We start from the raw sequence: 18,902 nt of genomic DNA, 5'->3' as shown, positions 1-18,902 counted from the left end.
TTGATACCTTTAAGATATGAAGGATCACACCCAGTAAGAATGATCTTCTAGTCTCCAGCATCACAGCCGAGTTCATGAGAGAAAAGCCTGAAATTCTAATACTTTCCACTGACCTGACTCCATGGCAACCGAGGACCCTGAGAAGAAGTGCCACTGGTTAAACCATGGAAAGTCCCAATCTTCACTAAACTCTGGAATACCCGGTGGACAACTCTGATCGTCCTTGAGAGCACAGATCTTTCCACTTCTCGCCCAGAATGAGCCAAGCACAGGTAGACTAAGCCAGGATTTACACAAAGGGAAGAGCACACTGCAAGAGCACACGCAGGCAAATCTGCCACCACCACACTGTCGCCATCGTCACCACCATCATCCTGTTAAAACAGCTCAATGCAATATGCAAGGTTTGCAATTTACAATCACTACCCAGCTGTGCACATTTTTCATAGCTGATTTCAACTTGATCATGACCACTGCATTTCTGCCTACCGTAGGAAACAAACAAACAAACATCTTGCTACTGCAAGACAACTTGCTCTTCAGATTTAAAAATTTCGCTCCTTCAGGGCAATTAGTCAAATTGAGCTCATCTCAGATTGCCTCTCAGGGCTGTGTTCCTTCCCTCTCCCTCCTTCCCCAAGGGGCTGATTACAGACCCCCACATGATGGGGCGAGGACCTGGTCTCCACCCTGCCCTCCAAGCCCTCACTGGCCTCCTTGGGATGTCTCATCCCTTTGTTCTGCGAGCTGGCCTGGTTCTGCTGACGTGATTGGTGGAAATCTGCTGCCCCAATCCCAGCCAGTCCTCAGCAGTGGGACTGACCCAGTTTATTCTGTGCCCTCTTCGTCCTGACCCTGGGATGCCCCCGCCCAGCTCTCACAGCACCTCCACAGCTGTCCAAGGATTGTTGGGATTTCTCCTACACCATGTATAAGCTTTGGGAAATAGAGGGAAGGGATATCAGCTCAGGGCTGTTTCTGCCTAAATGTGCCCCAGGGCAGGGTCCACTCCATTGTGGCTTCCTTCCAGAGTTCCAGGTAGGGGTGCAGGGTACACATGATCTCTCCCTGCAGATTCTCCTGGAGCAGGGGACATCGAGTCTCCTCCAAACCTCTGCCACCTCCATCCTCCAACCCAGGAAGGCATTTCCTCCTGCTGGCAGCCTCTCTATACAATACACGCCACCTCCTCTGAGACCCGGCTCCTCGGAATCCACAAATCATTTTCTGCTAACAAAGCCTGCCTCTCTTAAACGAAGGCCTGGGCTAACTCTGGTCGCTGAAACAGGCTTCAAGGTCCTGTTTTGGAAGTCAGAAGCCAAACAATGTCTTCTTTGTCTTAGGCCATACTCTGTCCTCCCCCTGAAGTAATGGAATCCTTCGGCTCAATGGGGGAGACTCCCAGGGCAACAAGAATTAAAAGGAAGGGAAAGTAAATTGAATACCAGTTCAAAATATTATCCCCACTAAGCTGGCTGGTCATAATGCAAGGTCTCAGGGGTCCCAGAACACTCATCCAGGATTTGTTAAACGTGCATCGGACTAACATGCCATTTCTCTAGAGACACCATTTATACATAATTTGAAGCAAGGGCAAAAAGGGGACTATGACTTTCATTTTCTTGAATTCTTTATATAAGAATTATTGTCCTTACTGTCTATTCTACTGTTGAATAGATCCATTCAACAGGAAGCCACCTGGTTTGGCATCATTCGGAACTCTCCACCTCCGAGGTTTCTTCTTCCAGGGTGAGAAGGCCCTTGCGTCTCCTCCATACCCACTGTGTTCACCCATCCATAAAACCCTGGACCCTCCCTTGCCTTATCCATCATCCCAGTTCCAGCTGACTCCCCTATCCAGCCATTACCTTCTCTGGGTGCTCAGTTACGTCTAACTCTTTGCAACCCCATGGATTGTAGCTCTCCAGGCTCCTTTGTCCATGAAATTTTCCAGGCAAGAATACTGGAGCAGGTTGCCATTTCCTACTCTAGGGGATCTTCCCGACCCAGAGATCGAACCCATCTCTTCTGCATCACCTCCTTTGGCAGGCAGATTTTTTACCATGAATACCACCTGGGAAGCCCTTTCAGCTAATTCAACTGACGCTTTCTTTAATCTCTTGGAGCATCCTCCTCATTTGACTATTCAAACCAACTTTCAACTCTAGGTCACCACAGGTCAGATTTTCCATTCCCAAGTGACAAGTACTACTGCTGCTGCTGCTGCTGCTAAGTCGCTTCAGTCGTGTCCGACCCTGTGCGACCCCATAGACAGCAGCCCACCAGGCTCCCCCGTCCCTGGGATTCTCCAGGCAAGGACAAGTACTACTAAGCAGTCATAAAACTGGGCTAAAAGGACCCGTTAAAAACACAAATTCCAAAGGGGCTTCCCTACTTCTCTGCAATACTTTTTAATCTATTAACACATTATTCTATATTTTCCTGGCTGTTTGGTTTTTTCTGTATTCTCCAAGTCTCCTCTCATCTCCAAATCTTCCAACCTTGGATGACGGCTCAGCCTTCAATTTTACTGAAAAGTTTTTCAGGACACTCCATGATTTTGAACTTCCTTCACTGTTAGCTTCACCCATCTTACAGCAATAGTTTAAAATCACACACATAAAGTACTGTGCCTATTTTTTTGTAGGCATTCAAACTTGCAATACCTTTCTTATCTTTCTTTCTCCTCCCAGGTTACTGCTAATAGCTGTCCCTTTGAGGGCTATGGTGGGTTGAATGGTGGCCTCCAAAATATGTCCACCTGAAACCTGGAAACGTGACCTTATATGGGAAAAGGGTCTTTGAGATGTAATTAAGGTAAGGATCTCTAGATGAGATCATCCTGGATTAGGGTGGAACCTAAAGCAGTGACAAGTGTCCTATTTACAAGAGAAGGCCACATAAAGACACAGAGAGAAGAAGGTATGTGAAGATGAGGGTAAAAAGTGTACTAATGGGTCTACAAGCCAAAGAAAGTCAAAGGTTGCTGGCAGCCACCGGAAGCTAGGAAAGAGGCATGGGACCCAGAGTCTTCCTCGGAGTCTCCATAAAGAACCAATCCTGCTGACACCTTCATTTCAAGACCTCTGGCTCCCAGAACTGTGAAAGGAAACGTTCTACTGTTTTAAACCACCCGGTACATGGTCATTTGTTACAGCAGCCAGAGGAAATTAATACAAGGGCTCCTTCTCTGCTTAATGGTCCTCTAGTGGATCATTTCTGCATGTTCTGGCTCAGGGGAGCACAAGCAAGGTTCCTCCCACGGTGACCATTCTGTATCTCAAGCACATGGGCGCCTTGCTGTGGGGGTGGAGGCTGGGGTCTTTCACCCCTGGAAATGACCTCTGTCACAGGCAGGGATGTGAGATCAAGGGAGGGCGCTGGGCCTCTCCTTGGGCCACTCTAAATGGGGGACTCTTAATACTTTGCTACACTGGACTCTTCTCCCTGTGGTATAGGCGGGCTGAGGTACAATCAGAGACTGTTTGGGGCTGCAGTTTTCCAAGCACCAATCCTCCCTGCATTGCACTCAGGTGTGAACTGACCAGGGGGGCGTCCCTGGTGGTGATTGCTGTTGTTCAGTTACTCAGTCATGTTCGACTCTTTGCGACCCCATGGACTGAAGCATGCCAGGCTTCCCTGCCCTTCACCATCTCCTGAAGCTTATTCAAACTTATGTCCATTAAATCAGTGATGCCATCCAACCATCCTGTCCTCTGTCATCCCCTTCTCCTCCTGCCGTCAATCTTTCCCAGTATCAGGATCTTTTCTAATGAGTTGGCTCTTCGCAAAGTACTGGAGCTTCAGCTTTAGCATTAGTCCTTCCAAGGAATATTTAGGATTGGTTTCCTTTAGGACTGGCTGGTTTGATCCCCTTGAAGTCCAAGGGACTCTCAAGAGTCTTCTCCAGCACCACAGTTCTCTGGTGGCTCAGCAGTAAAGAATCCACCTGCAACGCAGGAGACACAGGAGACGCAGGTTTGATCCCTGGGTTGGGAAGATCCCTTGGAGGAGGGATTGACAACCCACTCCAGTATTCTTGCCTGGAGAATCCCATGGACAGAGAAGCCTGGTGGGCTACAGTCCATGGGGTTGCAAAGAGTTGGACACAACCGAAGCAACTGAGCACACACACATGCATAAACTGACCCAAATCTCCCAGGAGCTACTGACACCCACAGAGGTATGTGGTTCTTCTCCTGACACTGTAGTCCTTATAGGTTCTTAAATCACACCTCATCAGCCTTCACTGAGCAGTTCTTACCCTCATAGAGAACTACCTCCACCTCTCAGCAGTTTGAAATCAAGAATCTGTTGAAATAATAACCATAAAACACTGAGAATGATATGGTCAACCACACTTCTATGAAAAGAAGGGTGTAGCATGGCATACTATCTGTGCTTTGGCCCTAACCTGCTAACAGAATTAGAAGCTGGGATCATTGCATCTTCACCCAAGGGGGTAAAACAAAAGATGGATCCTAAAACATTGCGTGCAACCAAAATCTGGATTCTAACACAGGACTCTGAGGATCTATAGATGCACTGGATGTGATGTGTTATCTGCAAGAAGAAAATTTACTCAAGATGCATCTCATTCCAGAAGTACTGAGAACAGCCGTAGGACCTACCAGACTTGAAGCATAGAATCAAAATCAACAAGCACTTAATAAATGCACAGTTCCGTGTAGTGTTTCATGGCACAAAGCAAATTAAATGAGGTGTGCTTTCAGCCTTCTAGAAGCTTGCTACTGAAAATAGACAATATTGACATTGACATGTACCAGAGTGACTAAACAGGAACAAACTGGATAAATACATGAAGTGGTGACATTACAGGCTCGCCAAGGGGAAAGTGCATTTTGTTAGTGGTGTGTGATCTCCGACATTTAAGGTGGTAGTTGTGGCAGTGGGGAGGCGGGCAGGAAAAGCTCTGAAATCATAGACAGTGCATAGTGAAGGAAGCAAAAAAAGTCCACTACCGCTTTCCAAAGACCATAATGGCATTTCAAACGACAGTGAAGCATGCGGTCCGCCCCTTCCCCTCTTTGCCACAGCAGTGGTCCGTCGCCACAGAATGTGTTTTTAAGGCTCTCCCTCGGATACATTAAACCTGGCATCCAGGTGAGGGCTAGGCAGGGGAAGCCATTAATGAAGAATCACAGAGAGCTTTTCACAGGCAGCTGAGAAGACGCTTAATGCGGGGCTGACAAACATCGCCTGTTGTGCTGTTGTGTCTTATGTCACAGAAATGACTCAAGCAATCGCTCCCCACAACCGTGGAAAACATTTTGTAAGGCTTATTGTCAATCACTCTTTTGAAGGATATACAGAAGCTGTGGTTGGGATACAGTGTTAAATCATTACTCTGGAGGACCTAAAGTCTAAGATGGAACCCTCCTTCCCCGCTAAAGAGATTCTTCAGCTATGCCAAGTGAACAAAATGAATGCATGCAGAGATGGCACCCGTGTAGCCATTGCTGGGTTTCATGCAGCCCCACAGGCTTTCAGGCCCAGCCCTGTAGTCCATTCTGCCACTCTTGCCTCCTCCATCACTCACTGTCATATTTTTCCAGTTTCCTCCAGATTTTGAAACATTCTGCATTTTTCCCTGGTCTTGGATGTCATTAGGCACTGTTGGTAACATCCTTTTTTTTTTTTTTTTTAGTGAAAATCCTGTTGATGAAAACCTGATGACAGAGGGCAAGGAAGTAACTGTTTTCCTGACCACCCTAAATTTTTAACAAAAAGCTAAAGATTATGGACAAAAGAGCTTTAAGCACACACCACTGTCAGAAGACAATGGTGGTTCCTAAAACAGTATAGCACAGTCCCAAACCTAAGTCACACGGGTCTATAGAGAGTGAACCTAATGCCATCAGAGACTACAGAAGCTCAATATCCAAGAAGATGCCAGCAGATGGCCAGGAAACTAGCTACAGATTCCAGTGCCCTGCCCCCAGAATCTATCTGAATAGACACCTGCTGAGCATCTACACTATGAATGACAGTGAGCTACGAGCTACAGGGAGACCAAAAAATCCCATCATATGAGGCCATGGTCTGTTGAGAAGATGGGACCCACATATACAGATTTCCGGGAGACCTGGATTCTGCTGCTGCTGCTGCTGCTAAGTCGTTTCAATCGTGTCCGACTCTGTGTGACCCCATAGACGGCAGCCCACCAGGCTCCCCCGTCCCTGGGATTCTCCAGGCAAGAACACTGGAGTGGGTTGCCATTTCCTTCTCCAATGCATGAAAGTGAAAAGTGAAAGTGAAGTCGCTCAGTCATGTCCGACTTGTAGCGACTCCACGGACTGCGGCCTACCAGGCTCCTCCATCCATGGGATTTTCCAGGCAAGAGTATTGGAATGGGGTGCCATTGCTTTCTGCAGAGCTGGATTCTAGTCTAAACTAAAGGAGGAACTGGATGTACTGACCATGGGCAAGTCACAAAAATTCTCTGCTCCTTGGATTCCTCACATCAGGAACACATCCTCAACTAGAAAGCATAGGATGAAGCAGCTGGGATCATTATTTGCAAACAACAGGAGAGTGAAGGACATATCAAGAGAATATCGATCAGGCAAAGGTGCACACAAAATAAAGCCAGAGAACTGGCGTTTTCAAGCAGGAAACGATGATAAAAGATACAGAAAGACAGAGTGTGACAATTCAGGCCCTGTATCAGAAAATGATGAGGGGCTGTTTATACTTTTAGGAGGTCAGACAATAAACTAGACAAAAAGGTGAACCCCTCCAAACTCTGAGAGCAAACAAGAGAAACCTTTAAGATAAATTAGTATTTTTCAAATATCCTTACGTGCATGTGCAACATATCACACGATTTCTGGAATAAAATTGAAACTGAAATAAAAATCAAATTTTACACGTGACAACATTTAAAATTGTTATTGCTTCCAAACAGATACTACAATGTGTGGCAATGAAGGAACTCATTGGTGTTTATTTGCCTTTTCAGTAGAATTTAAATTGGGCAGAATTTCACAGAAATATAGATTCAGTAACTTTTTCTGAGGATTAGAAGAAGAAAAGGTTGGGAAAAGCGCCCTGGGCTTTGTTGTGGGAAAGGCGATCTGACTCATTTTTAATTTTCCATTAAAGCCCTACTTTTCAGTATAAAGCAGATGGAATCCTTATACAACTCCATGAAAAGCCTACTATTTTTGGGTACCTCAAAGATGGAAGCTCTGAAGAAAATGAAAGTGTTTGCATCAGATGAAATCCCACCAGCACATTCAAAAGGAGCAGGTACTTAGAAATCTTAAAAAACACAAGGTAAGAGCTCTTTCTGTGGCGGATTTCTGATCCCCAGCCTCCCCTGGGCTCACTTCCCTCTGCCTCTGATGGATGATTTTCTACCCCTTCAGCAGCCAGCTCCCACCACTGTGGCTCAGAGTCATTCTGCTTCGTTCCTCATCTTTCAGAAGCCACCTCCCTGATGGGTTCCATCCTCAGGGCAATTCTCACATATAGAAAAGATGTCAGGGTTAACCCTGCTCACCTCATACCTACTGAGTCAGAACCGGGCCTGGGACTACGCATTCTCTAAGATCCTCAGAGAACAGTCATGTAACCAAGGCCCCAAAGCCCTTTCCTTATCATGAGTTAAGCCCTGGGTTGACGTTTCCTGTTTGTCTCCCTGCCAGGGTGGATGGAAGAAAGAAGAAGGCCTATCTTTACTGTGTATGAGCTGTCAAGTACTGGGCTAGGAGGTGGTGGGTGCTGCCTCTAGCCTCACAGTTTGTAATCTCGTTGGAGAGATGGAACAATTTAGCATTTAAGAACATTGGTTCTGGATCAGACTGACTGCCTGGGTTCAGAGCCCAGCTCTGCTTACTAGTTGTGTGATCCTGACCAAATCACCACACCTCCAGGCCTCAGTTTCCCTATCTGTTAAATGGGAATAATAAGAGTACATCATGAAATCGTGCTAGGTGTTGAGTTGGCAAGTCAACCACGAATAAAACACAGTCTGACTTCCAAAGAGCTCCCAAGTCAGGAATAAAGGCCAGTATCTTCCTACTGTCCAACCCAGCTGACCCACTCTGCTTTATAAGTCAGGCTGTGACAAGGGTGATGACGAGGTGGTAACCAAGTGCCACGGAGCCCCAAAATAGGACCAACAGGGGCTTCCCAGAAGGTAAGTCTTCATGAAGTCATCAGAAGAAGCGGGGCTTCCTTGAGGGCAAAGGTACTTTTCCTGTCCCCCAAAACCTAACACAGAAGTAACTGCAAGGCAAAAGCAACAAGGTTTGAAAGTACACAGGGAACAAGGAACAGTTTTGGATCAGGTGTGAGTTTAGGAGCCAGACAGACCTGGCTTCTCTAGTAATTAGCTGTGTGACAATGGGCATATTACTTTTCTGAGCCTCAATCTTCCCATTTGACCAATCGGGGTAACACCTGCCTCGTCTAGTTGTGATGAGTAAGTAAATTACTGTATGTAAAGCATTTTAGGCCTCCGGGATTCAATAATAAAGGCAGGTATGATTATCATTCTGGTGTATTTAGGGAGGGGTGAGTGGTGGTGGGGTGCTGTGTGCTTTTTTATACTATCACAGAGATAGGAATACAGATCAGAAAAACACAGTTCTCAGAAAAGGCCTTCTGAATTGAAATTAGCAATGGGCTAAAACTTTCCCACATCTTATTTTTCCCTCCCTCAAACTTACAGTCAATGGGTGCTCAATACACATTTGCTCAAACCAATGGGTGCTGCCTGAGGACACGGGGTGGGGGGGTGGGGACAAGGCAGAACAGGTAATGACGACCTCTGCACCCGAGAGCTCCTGAATCTGTTTCACGCCCTAAGCGAGGCACGACGCGGGTCATTCAGGAAGCAGGCCAAGACGGATGGGAAAACACTCTCATCCAAATATTACAACTCAGAGTCTTGCAAACGCTGTTAAAGTTTCATGAGTCAGTAAGCATTATCTTTTCTTCCCATGTTTTTATTAGACCATAAATCCATTCAATTTATACCCTTCCAGGATTACTGTGTTCTAATCAAGTCCAGAGTGCCACTTATTTGGAAGCTGTCTGAACTCCAAGTCACCCAAGTCCATTTGGATAATACTGTTCAGGCTTCTCATGTGTTTTAGTAGCTAAAAATTAGATCTGCTCAACTAGAATCACTGGAAAAAAATTATATTTCTCTAAATAACCCAAATCACCCTTTTTTCATAGGAACCAAGTGCATGAAATTCATAACTTGCGGGGTTTTTTCCTACTCTGGAGTTTATTCTACCTTCAGAAAGTCATGGTGACTTCTACAGTCAAACTCAAGGGACACACCCGCACATTGTAGATAGGGTAAAATTCTGGTTAAAAACAAAGACATTCTTTCATAGGGCTAACTTCAAAGCACTTTTATGTTTTCTATTCTCAACAATAGAAAGGCTTTGCGTTTCTTAAGAAGACTTACTAAAAATGCAGTTTTCCCATCATACTATTTCAACTAATTTCCTATGTTTTCCAATAGTTCTTGACTCAGAACTGACAATCACTCAAATCTTTCTAAAATGTTCAAAATCTCCTTTTCTGTACACAATACATTTTCATCCCTTCCCTAAGGGATATGTGAGTTATGTGTATGTATAGATACACATGTGTGTATGTATAGATGTATAGATATATACATCTATATATGTATTAACAGCAGTATACACATTGCTTTTCTATATGTGGGATACTTTACTTAGTGCTTTACATGGATCAACTCATTGACTCCTCCCAACAAGCCTCTGAAGTAGGAACTCATTCTAAAGGTGAAGATGGGGAGGCACAAAAAGATTAGGTAACTGGGCCCAGCTGGAAGGGGTTGCACCAGGCCCACACCCCTCACCCGGGCTGAAAGGGTTGAAACCTGGCTTTACGTGATGACTTTGCCATCTTGGACAAGTTAGTCAGCCACTCTGGGTTCTCATTTTCCCTCACAAGTGAAATGGATCAGCTGGACTACATGATCTCTAAGTCCCTTATGGTTCTATGCTCTCTGGGTTTTGCTACATGTTTCTACCTTGGTCTGGGGAGCAGCAGAGTTTTTGATTTCTATGGTCACACTGCTCTAGCTGGATACAACACCCAACTGCATTTTTCATTCTTAATCCTGCTTAACGTCCGGGGCATAGCCCTCCCCTGCTGTGGATCAGGGTGCCCTCCCCTGCTGTGGATCAGGGCCCCCTCCCTCCTCGGCCAGCCCAATCCTCTGGCTGCACCTCTCTCATTCGGGGCCTGGGCACCTCTGCTCCCCCGGTCCATTCAACACTCTTCCTCACTGATACTGTCCATATCCACAGCTCCCAGTATTTTGTAATATGCTAACAGATTTATATCTGATTTATACCTTATACCTCAATCCAGACCCATCTATTCAACTGCCTACAAGATACCTTGACCTGAAAGTTCAAAGTGTCCATGATAAAAGTCATCATTAAAACACTCGCTCCCTGTTCTTACTGCACTGCTTGTTTGCAGGTCTTTCTTCACCTACTCTCAAGGACCCCCCTTCTGCCTCCCCGCAGCCTCACAAGATACTGTCTCACCCTCTCTTATTCTGTCTCTCTTGTTCCATCCCCAATTCTGTGCAGCACTCCATCTATGGCTCATCTGAGTTTCCATAACTACCTTAGCTACATAGATGTTGACCACCTCTGGTCAACAGCCCACACTGTGGCCAAACAGATCTTCATAAAACAAATCAGACCAAAGCGGCATCTCTACTTGCAACTCTTAAACAGCATTTCTAGACAAAGTACTTTTAAGAACGTTCTCAATTTTCCCACCAGTCTCATCTTCTCCCTCTACCACCCCTGCTCACCCTAAATTACTTACAGTTACCTAAAAAGTCAGGCTTCCCTGATAGCTCAGTTGGTAAAGAATCCGCCTGCAATGCAGGAGACCCCAGTTCGATTCCTAGGTTGGGAAGACACTGTGGAGAAGGGATAGGCTACCCACTCCAGTATTCTTGGGCTTACCTGGTGGCTCAGCTGGTAAAGAATCTGCCTGCAATGTGGGAGACCAGGGTTCAATCCCTGGGTTAGGAAGATCCTCTGGAGAAGGGAAAGGCTACCCATTCCAGTATTCTGGCCTGGAGAATTCCTTGGGATTGCAAAGAGTCGGACATGACTGACTTTCACTTTCACTTTCCTAAAGTCTGTGCATCTGCATCCTCGGCTTCTCCTTCCAGGCCAATGGCCTTCACACAGCACTCAAATGGCCAGTTCCTCCTCTGGCTTTCTCTGCCTGGCCACCCCAATTTCCTACCTCCCTGTGGAGTTCATGCTGCCTTGTAGACCCAGAATCATGGCAGTTATCACTGTGGTCAGAGCCTTCCTCAGGCAGTTCCTTAGGCAGGATTACAACTCTCTGTCCCTGAGACATCTAGTTCAATGTCTGGCAAATGGTAGATACAATGAATGAATGTTGCTTAATGAGTAAATATGTAGGACGATTCACAAACTCTTACAGACCTATCTGTGGGCCACAGAAGGATCCCTCCTAAAATAGAGAGTTACACTGAGTAAAAGTAGTTCCAGAATCAACATGCTTTGCTTTCCCATTTTTAGATTTTTTTTTTTAATTTCATAGGTTAGCACAAGGGTCTAAAATGGAAAGAATGGCAATAGGAATTGACATTTTATTTTTTATTTAAACATAAAGTTATGTTTCCCAACAACCAAAAGAATCCAATTCTAAAGTATTTATGCCACCCTCCGTTATGGCATGTAACACATTTTAATCAATATCATCATTGTGTCCATATGTATTATCTTGCATACTGCCTCGTGATCTTGCATACTGCCTTGTGGCTAAGAGCAAAGGCTTTGAGACCAAACTAACTGGACCTGAATCCTGACTCTACTGCTTACCAGCCGTGCATGATCTTGAGTCAGTTATTTAACGTCCTTTGTTTCACTTTCCATATGTAAAATGGAGATTGTAAGCAAAACTACCTCACATAAAAACAACCCTGAAGTATAGTTAGGCTTCCAGGTGGCTCAGTGATAAAGAATCTGCCTGCCAATGCAGGAGACACAGGTTCACTCCCTGGTTTGGGAAGATCCCCTGGAGTAGGAAACAGAAAACTGCTCCAGTATTCTTGCCTGGAAAATCTCATGGACAGAGGAGCCTGGCAGGCTACGGTCCAGGGGGTTGCAAGACAGTTGGACACAACTTAGCGACTAAACAACAACAGCAATAGTTGATTTACGATACTATATTAGTTTCAGCTGTTCATACCATTATTAAGATTAGAGCTTAAACAGTGTTTGGCATATAGTAAATGCTCAATAAAACTAGCTATTATGTATTATTTTTATCTCCTCTAGCAGACTAAGCTCCTAAACAGCAAGGACAGCAGAAGTATTCATTTTCATAATCCTATCTTCCAGTGCCTTGCACACAATAAGATATTGGGCTAATGTCTACAGAACTGATGAATATAATGAACTGTTTATAGCATACACACAGGGGCAAAAAAAAAAAACTGGAGAAGGAAATGGCAACCCACTCCAGTATTCTTGCTTGGGAAATTCCATGGAGAGAGGAGCCTGGCGGGCTAGTCCGTGGGGTACCAAAGAGTTGGACACGATTTAGTGACTAAACCACAACATAGCAAAAGTATGTGCATTACTAAGTCTGATGACTAGTACAGACAGAATTGCTCCTGGGGAGGCCTGTGGAGAACAGGGGCTATCCAAAATACTAGTGATTCACCTGGCTCTGGGAGCTCACTTAATCCCATGGAAGATGCAGGGCTCACAGTCACCCACCCACTAAAGACATCTGCGGGTTGGAGGGGACCCTGTCAGGACTGAAGAGCTGGGCAGGTGAGGCTCCCTTCCCATGAACATGGCCTGGGGAAAAAACTTTCTCCTCTAGAGTCTCTTTCATTTCCTCTTCCAATTAGAGAAGGTAGGACTGTGATTTCTAAAGACTCTCCTGGCCATTCGGGAAGTCTAAAATCAGCAGATAACCATCTAGGCCAACAAAGGTGGTACTGGAGAGCCACATCAAAGTCAGTACCGTAGCCATCAGATCACTGTATTACAAGGAATAACTGGGTGGGAAGTGGCTACTAGAATCGACAAAAAAACCAAGGTTTTTGGAAACACGTTTAAAATGTAAAGGTCTGAACTTGTAAAATCAAAAATCTGGCATATAGCAAAAGAATGAAGGCAATAATGGGTAAAGGCTCTAGGTTTCCATTTAATTCTCATTAACCTACAGAGTCCTTGAAGGACTTTGCCTTGTTGAGCAGCACCGCATAGCAAAAGTGTGTGTGTGTGCTCTGACTTTTTGCGACCCATGGACTATAGCCCACCAGGCTCCTCTGTTCGAGGAATTTTCCTGGCAAGAATACTGGAGTGGGTTGCCATTTCCTTCTCCAGGGGATCTTCCCAACCCAGGGCTTGAACCCAGGTTCAATCTCTTATGTCTTCTGCAATGGCAGGCAGATTCTTTCCCACTTGCACCACCTGAGTTGTGACATATAGCAAAGTTGCTGGCCCCAAACACATATCTTCTTGACTTTGTTTCTGGTCATATGATAACTATTTCCCAGGATCCCTTGCAGTTTAATGTGGCCATTTAACTAGCCCTCAAGTAAAGTATGTAAGCATAAGTGATGGGTGTCATTTCCAGGCCAGGGCAATTAAAAAGTGGGTGCATCCCCTCTACTCTCTCTTTTGTACTTCTGCCAGCTGAAAGCAGATTACAATGGAGTGCCAAGGCATGGTGGAATTTGGAGCCCAGAATCACTGCATGGAGGAAAGTCACCCACTGATCAGAAATACCCATTTTGAACTATTACATGAGGAATAATAAACATCTATTACTTTTGAGTCATTATATTTTTGCAGGCCTATTTGTTATAGCTGCTAATATTAGCCTAATTAAGCCAGGTGCTTAGCACATACCAAAGACCTAACACATTTGTTGCAACAAGACCAGGTTCCTTCTTTCAGTGTGTTGATCAACTAATGATGGAAATAGACACGTGCCAACCATAATGTCAGCTGCTGAAGTATGAAAACAAAATTGGAGGCATGGTGATTTGCTTGAAGGGGAAAGGAGGAGAAAGCATCCCAAAGTAGAAGACTTTTGAGCTGGGCCCTAGGTTTAACAGAACCCAAGCAAATCAGATGGGGTTAGGAGATTTCAGACCCAGGAGAAAGCAGAGAATAAAAGTACAGAAAGCAGAATATGCATTTGTTCACATTCAACCTCATCACTCTCTTGAACTCAGTCAACAGAGTGTGAGCTTATTGTGCACTTTCTTTCCTGGGTTTGGCCAAACAAACAACACTTTGTTTTGTTTTGTTTTTAACACTACCCTCATTAACCCTTTTGCTTTTTTTTTTTAATATAAAATGTTCCAAGATGAATGTCCTTAGAAAGTGCAGGAGTAAATGTTTAATGAACCATAACAATTCTTCTCTAATAAAATTCTTGAAGAACTTGAGACAGTTCTATTATAATAGTCAAAGAGCCATGCTCTTAGGAATCAATGGGTTCAACCTAAGTTTTGACATTATTGATTAAGCACGTAACAGTCACTGGCTTACAGAATGGAACATTAAGCCCCCAGACTTAAACATTTACATTTCCTTTTCAAGAGGAACATCAAGCAGATGGTTTAAGAGATCAGGCAAAAGACTCTCCACATCTTTCGCTCATAGCTAAGTGCCTCCAACACCTGAGACAGTTAACAAAACCACTTCCTCCAAAAATCTGTGAGTCCCTTCGTCTGAAAGCACAGGACCCGAGGGACAGAGGGGCAGGGACTTGGAAGAAAGAGCACAAAGGGTGGAAAGTACGGCAGTGGCTTGGCGGTGAGAGGAAGGAAGTGGGCGTCTGAAGGCTACCCTGAAGCAGGGAAGAGAGACACAGTCCCCAGTGGTCTTCCAAATCCCGACTTACTGCTGTGTTAGCAATGTCCCCAGGAGCTTATTTAAATACAAGGGTGAAACAACCATCACTGGGTGGACAAGACTTCATTTCAAATGACTTCAGTCTTCCTTAGACTTGAGAGAAGCAAGTTAGGCTGCCTCACTCCTAGCAAACATCAATATAACCCTCTTTTGGAAACAAAATTCTCCCTCTCCCACACCCATGTATCCTACCCCCTACCATGAAAGGGAGTTAAAACTGGGCAAGGGAGGGTGCTACCCTGAGAGTAAAGCAACTCTTCAGACAGCTGAAATCAATTCCCCCTTCAATCTAAGAAGTACTGCAGCCGCCAGTCAACACTACCGGTCCATGAATACAGCAAAACGCCAGCACCTGCCACCCTGCATCTGGGGCCTTTTATTTTTTGGTAAATGTGGCAGGAAAGACTCTCAGAGAGAAGATCAACTGCTTTATCTGAGCAAAAGGGAAGCCCCAGGGAAGAGAAACAAGAAGCATCGCGCCCATCCTTGGGCACTTTGTGCGTCTCCTCTCTGTGCACTGAAAGGGCTCTTTGTGTCACACACACACATACACACACACACACCCAGCGAGTCTGTGTGATTTATTGGTGGGAGGAGGGGCAAGAAGGGTGACTTTATTATCCCTCTTCTCACTCAGTCCCAGCAAATCTCCGCCGGGGCCCAAGCTTGGTGGCCTCTTTCTGGCTCAGTCCCCTCCGCCTGTGGCCGCAGAGATAAGAGAGGGGAGGCGACCAAACAAAAACAGTCATCGATCTAGGGAAGTAGAGAGGAAATCCAGCGAGCTGAGAAGGAAGGAGAAAGGAGCCTGAGGGAGCTGGAGGGGTGGAGGGGTCAGAGGAAGAGGAGCTAAGGCTCCAGCACGGGGGACTGGGGAAGGGTGGGTGGTGGCACAGGAAGAGTGGAGGGGAGGATGGGGGAAGTGCAAGGGAGGTGCCAGAAATAAGCTGGAGGATGCGATGGGAAAGGCGACGGCCACAGAAGGAGGAGGCCGAGAGGTGGAGGAGTGGGGCAGGGGTGGAGTGGGGTGGGGAGGGAAGCAGCACGGGGCATCAATTATTAAGTGATTACATCATCCCTGACATTAAAACAACACACACAGCCCGGGTCCCCGCGGGGGGCCCCGAAAAGAGGGCGGAGGCGGAGTCTGGGCCAGCCCAGCCATCCCCCAAGCCAATTCCTATTCACACCCTGAGGAATTGGACCCCCCAACCCTGCGCTACCTCGGGGCTGCAGCCCGCAGAAGTGTCCTCCGGAGCGACCACAGGAAGACTCCAAGCGAGGCCAACTCCCCGGCAGCCCCGCGGGGAGCCCCAGAGGAGGCGATGGCCCAGAGACTGCAGCGCCGGGCCCCGCGGCGGGGGCGGCGCTGCGCTGGGCGCCCGCGGCCCGCATCTCCGCAGCATCCCCGCGGCCCCGCGGCGCATCCCCGGCCGCTTACCTGCGCTGCGCTCAGGCTCCGGAGCCCATTCACATGGTCCACTCCCCGCCTCCTCCGGCGCGGCCGAAGCGGCTCCGGTGGTTGCTCGGCGGGCCCGGGAGTCGGTGGGCCTTCTGAGAGTGCCCAGGGGGCGGCGCCGGGTGTCCCCGGCCCGGCGACCGGATCCCTCCCAGGCGCGGGCGGCGGCTTTGTGTGCGCCTGGGGAGCCCTCGGTGCGCGGGGTGAAGCGCCGCGCGCCGGGGCGGTGATGGACGCGCGGCTCCGAGGGCAGCCTCTCCTCTACTCCCACGGCCGGTGGGCGGGCGGGTCTCGGCGGCCTTCGGCTCGCGGCGACCCCTCCTCCTCTCCCGCGGCAGCCCCCTCCCCGCCGGCTCCGCTCCTGACAGATGGCGCAACTGCAACGACGCGCCGCCGCTGCCGCGGCTGCTCCGAGCTACTCGCGCTGATGCTCCAGCCCCTCCAGCCCCAGCGGGGAGTGAGGGAGGGCGGGAGGCCCCGCTAGAGTGGCAGGCTCCACTGTCCAATCAACGAGCCCCTCGGGAGCAGCGGGTGGCGACCATTGGTGATTGGAGCGGGGGCGGGGCGGCGATGGGTGGGGCCACCGAGTGGGCAGAGAGTTCCCGTGGCATTGGGCATCCAGGCGTGCGTGTGGTGTAAGGGTGTGAGAGAGGATGCTAGATTGGAGGAGTTGTGAGTGTGTGTTTTTTAAGGTTTACGTGGACTTGAGGTAGTGGGTTAGGGTAAGGAAATAAGAGGAGAGTGTGAGCTGCAGTTTCAGCTTTGGAGAAGGTTGCAGCCGCTACTGCAGAAAGGCATCTGCCATTCCCTCAAAACCATGGGAACCTGCCTTGAGAAAGGGCTATCTTTCCTTTCTGTTGTCTTTTAGTTTGAAGGTGGGAGGATACATTGGAAAACTGTTAGGATGATTAAATTGTTTTCTCTGATCAAACCGAAGAGTGCGGAGCAAGGGAGAATCCCATCACAGAAACCCGGAAAAAAGAGAAACCTGGAAACGCACAGTTAATATTATTAGTAAATTATAAGGAGGGAGAGGAAGAAAAGGAAGGGGATAAAACGGAATAAATTAGGATGAATTTATAGTCTTCTGATATATGTATATATATACAAGCAAAGTCTGCAAGAAGTATTAGGGAAATACGAGTAGGGGTGGAGAGGGCAAGCGACTACTAAGGAATCTGCAATCACAGAGTGGGTATTTGTATAGTTTTTTCCAAAAGCATGTTTAATTGTAGCCATTGGTTGTCTTTGGTTTCTCATGAATTCAGCCTTATCGTGGTTTTTTTCCTTTTGCTCAGATTTTCCTTGATGAAATAATAGCTGGTTTAATATACAACTGGGAGTGCATCAGTCTTTATTTCCTATCCAGCATTTCTATGGCAGGATGTAACTTCATTAAAAAAAAAAGCAAACACTTCAGCTTCCTGATTTTCTTTATAGGTAATTCCTGTTTACTGAAAGTTCTGCTCTAAGGCATGCTCAGATTCATTCTTCTTAATGATTTTGGCAAGAATCCTACCCTGCCCCCTCAGCAAAATATAGCATTCTGAGAAATATAAGTGAATTGGCATCTGCTTCTGTGTTCAAAATCTATAATATTACCTTTCCTTTCCACTAAGTTTTGACTGTAGTTTTCAAACACCAGTCACTTTTTCTGCCTTTTTTCTTTTTAATATATAGTACTTAAAAAAAAATTAAACTAAGATATATTTATATGGAAACTTCCCCGTGAGAAATCTGTGCAATATTGGGTGGGGAGGAGGTTGTTTGTTTGTTTTTAATTAATTTTTATTGGAGTATAGTTGATTTACAATGTGTTGGTTTCTGCTGTACAGCAAAGTGAATCAGTTATACGTGTACATATATCCACTGTTTTAGATTCTCTTCCCATATAGGTCATTACAGAGTACTGAGCAGAGTTCCCTATGCTATACAGTAGGTACACAATACTTTTTAAAGTTGCTAACATTTGTTAAACAATCCTCATTTTACAAATGAGGAAACTGAGGACAAGAGAAATTAAAAACTAAATTTGAAGTGATTGTATAGTGTGATTACTGGGTTTCTTTCTTCCTTAAATAAAATACTAAATGAAATCATATTTAAATTATATGTTGATAATTCATTTCATAATCCCAAGAAATGGAACACAACTAGGACTAGAAGATTTCTATACAAGAAAACACCAACTTCATCTAGCCAAGAATTGTTTATCTCAAGAGAAGAGGCTCCTCTTTCTCAGTACTAGCCTGCCATGGCTGTCCTAGGTTTATATGGATTGGAATGGAGAGGCAATTGTCTAGAGCAATGATGCTGAAGCTGAAGCTGAAGCTCCAATATTTTGGCCACCTGATACAAAGAGTTGACTTATTAGAAAAGACTCTGATGCTGGGAAAGATTGAAGGCAAAAGGAGAAGGAGTGGCAGAGAGTGAGATGGTTAGATAGCATCACCAACTCTATGGACATGAATTTGAACAAACTCTGGGAG

The 18,902-nt window shown here is 46.2% G+C and overlaps 1 protein-coding gene across 3 annotated transcripts in view; it reads right to left on the bottom strand.

The window, feature by feature from the left end:
• Positions 1-16,850, bottom strand: part of FYN (FYN proto-oncogene, Src family tyrosine kinase) — a 211,053-nt gene extending 194,203 nt beyond the window's left edge. For 2 of the 3 annotated variants that reach the window (XM_070376415.1, XM_070376416.1), the window contains exon 1: positions 16,396-16,847. The gene's annotated coding sequence lies outside the window, so the exon portion shown is untranslated. Of the gene's footprint in view, positions 1-16,395 lie in introns of all 3 variants that reach the window. The other variant, XM_070376417.1, reaches the window with a different exon arrangement.
• Between the last annotated feature and the right edge of the window lie 2,052 nt (positions 16,851-18,902).

The sequence above is a fragment of the Bos mutus genome, chromosome 9, assembly GCF_027580195.1.
Source record: "Bos mutus isolate GX-2022 chromosome 9, NWIPB_WYAK_1.1, whole genome shotgun sequence".
NCBI lineage: Eukaryota > Metazoa > Chordata > Mammalia > Artiodactyla > Bovidae > Bos > Bos mutus.
This window is presented reverse-complemented; position numbering and strand designations above follow the sequence as displayed.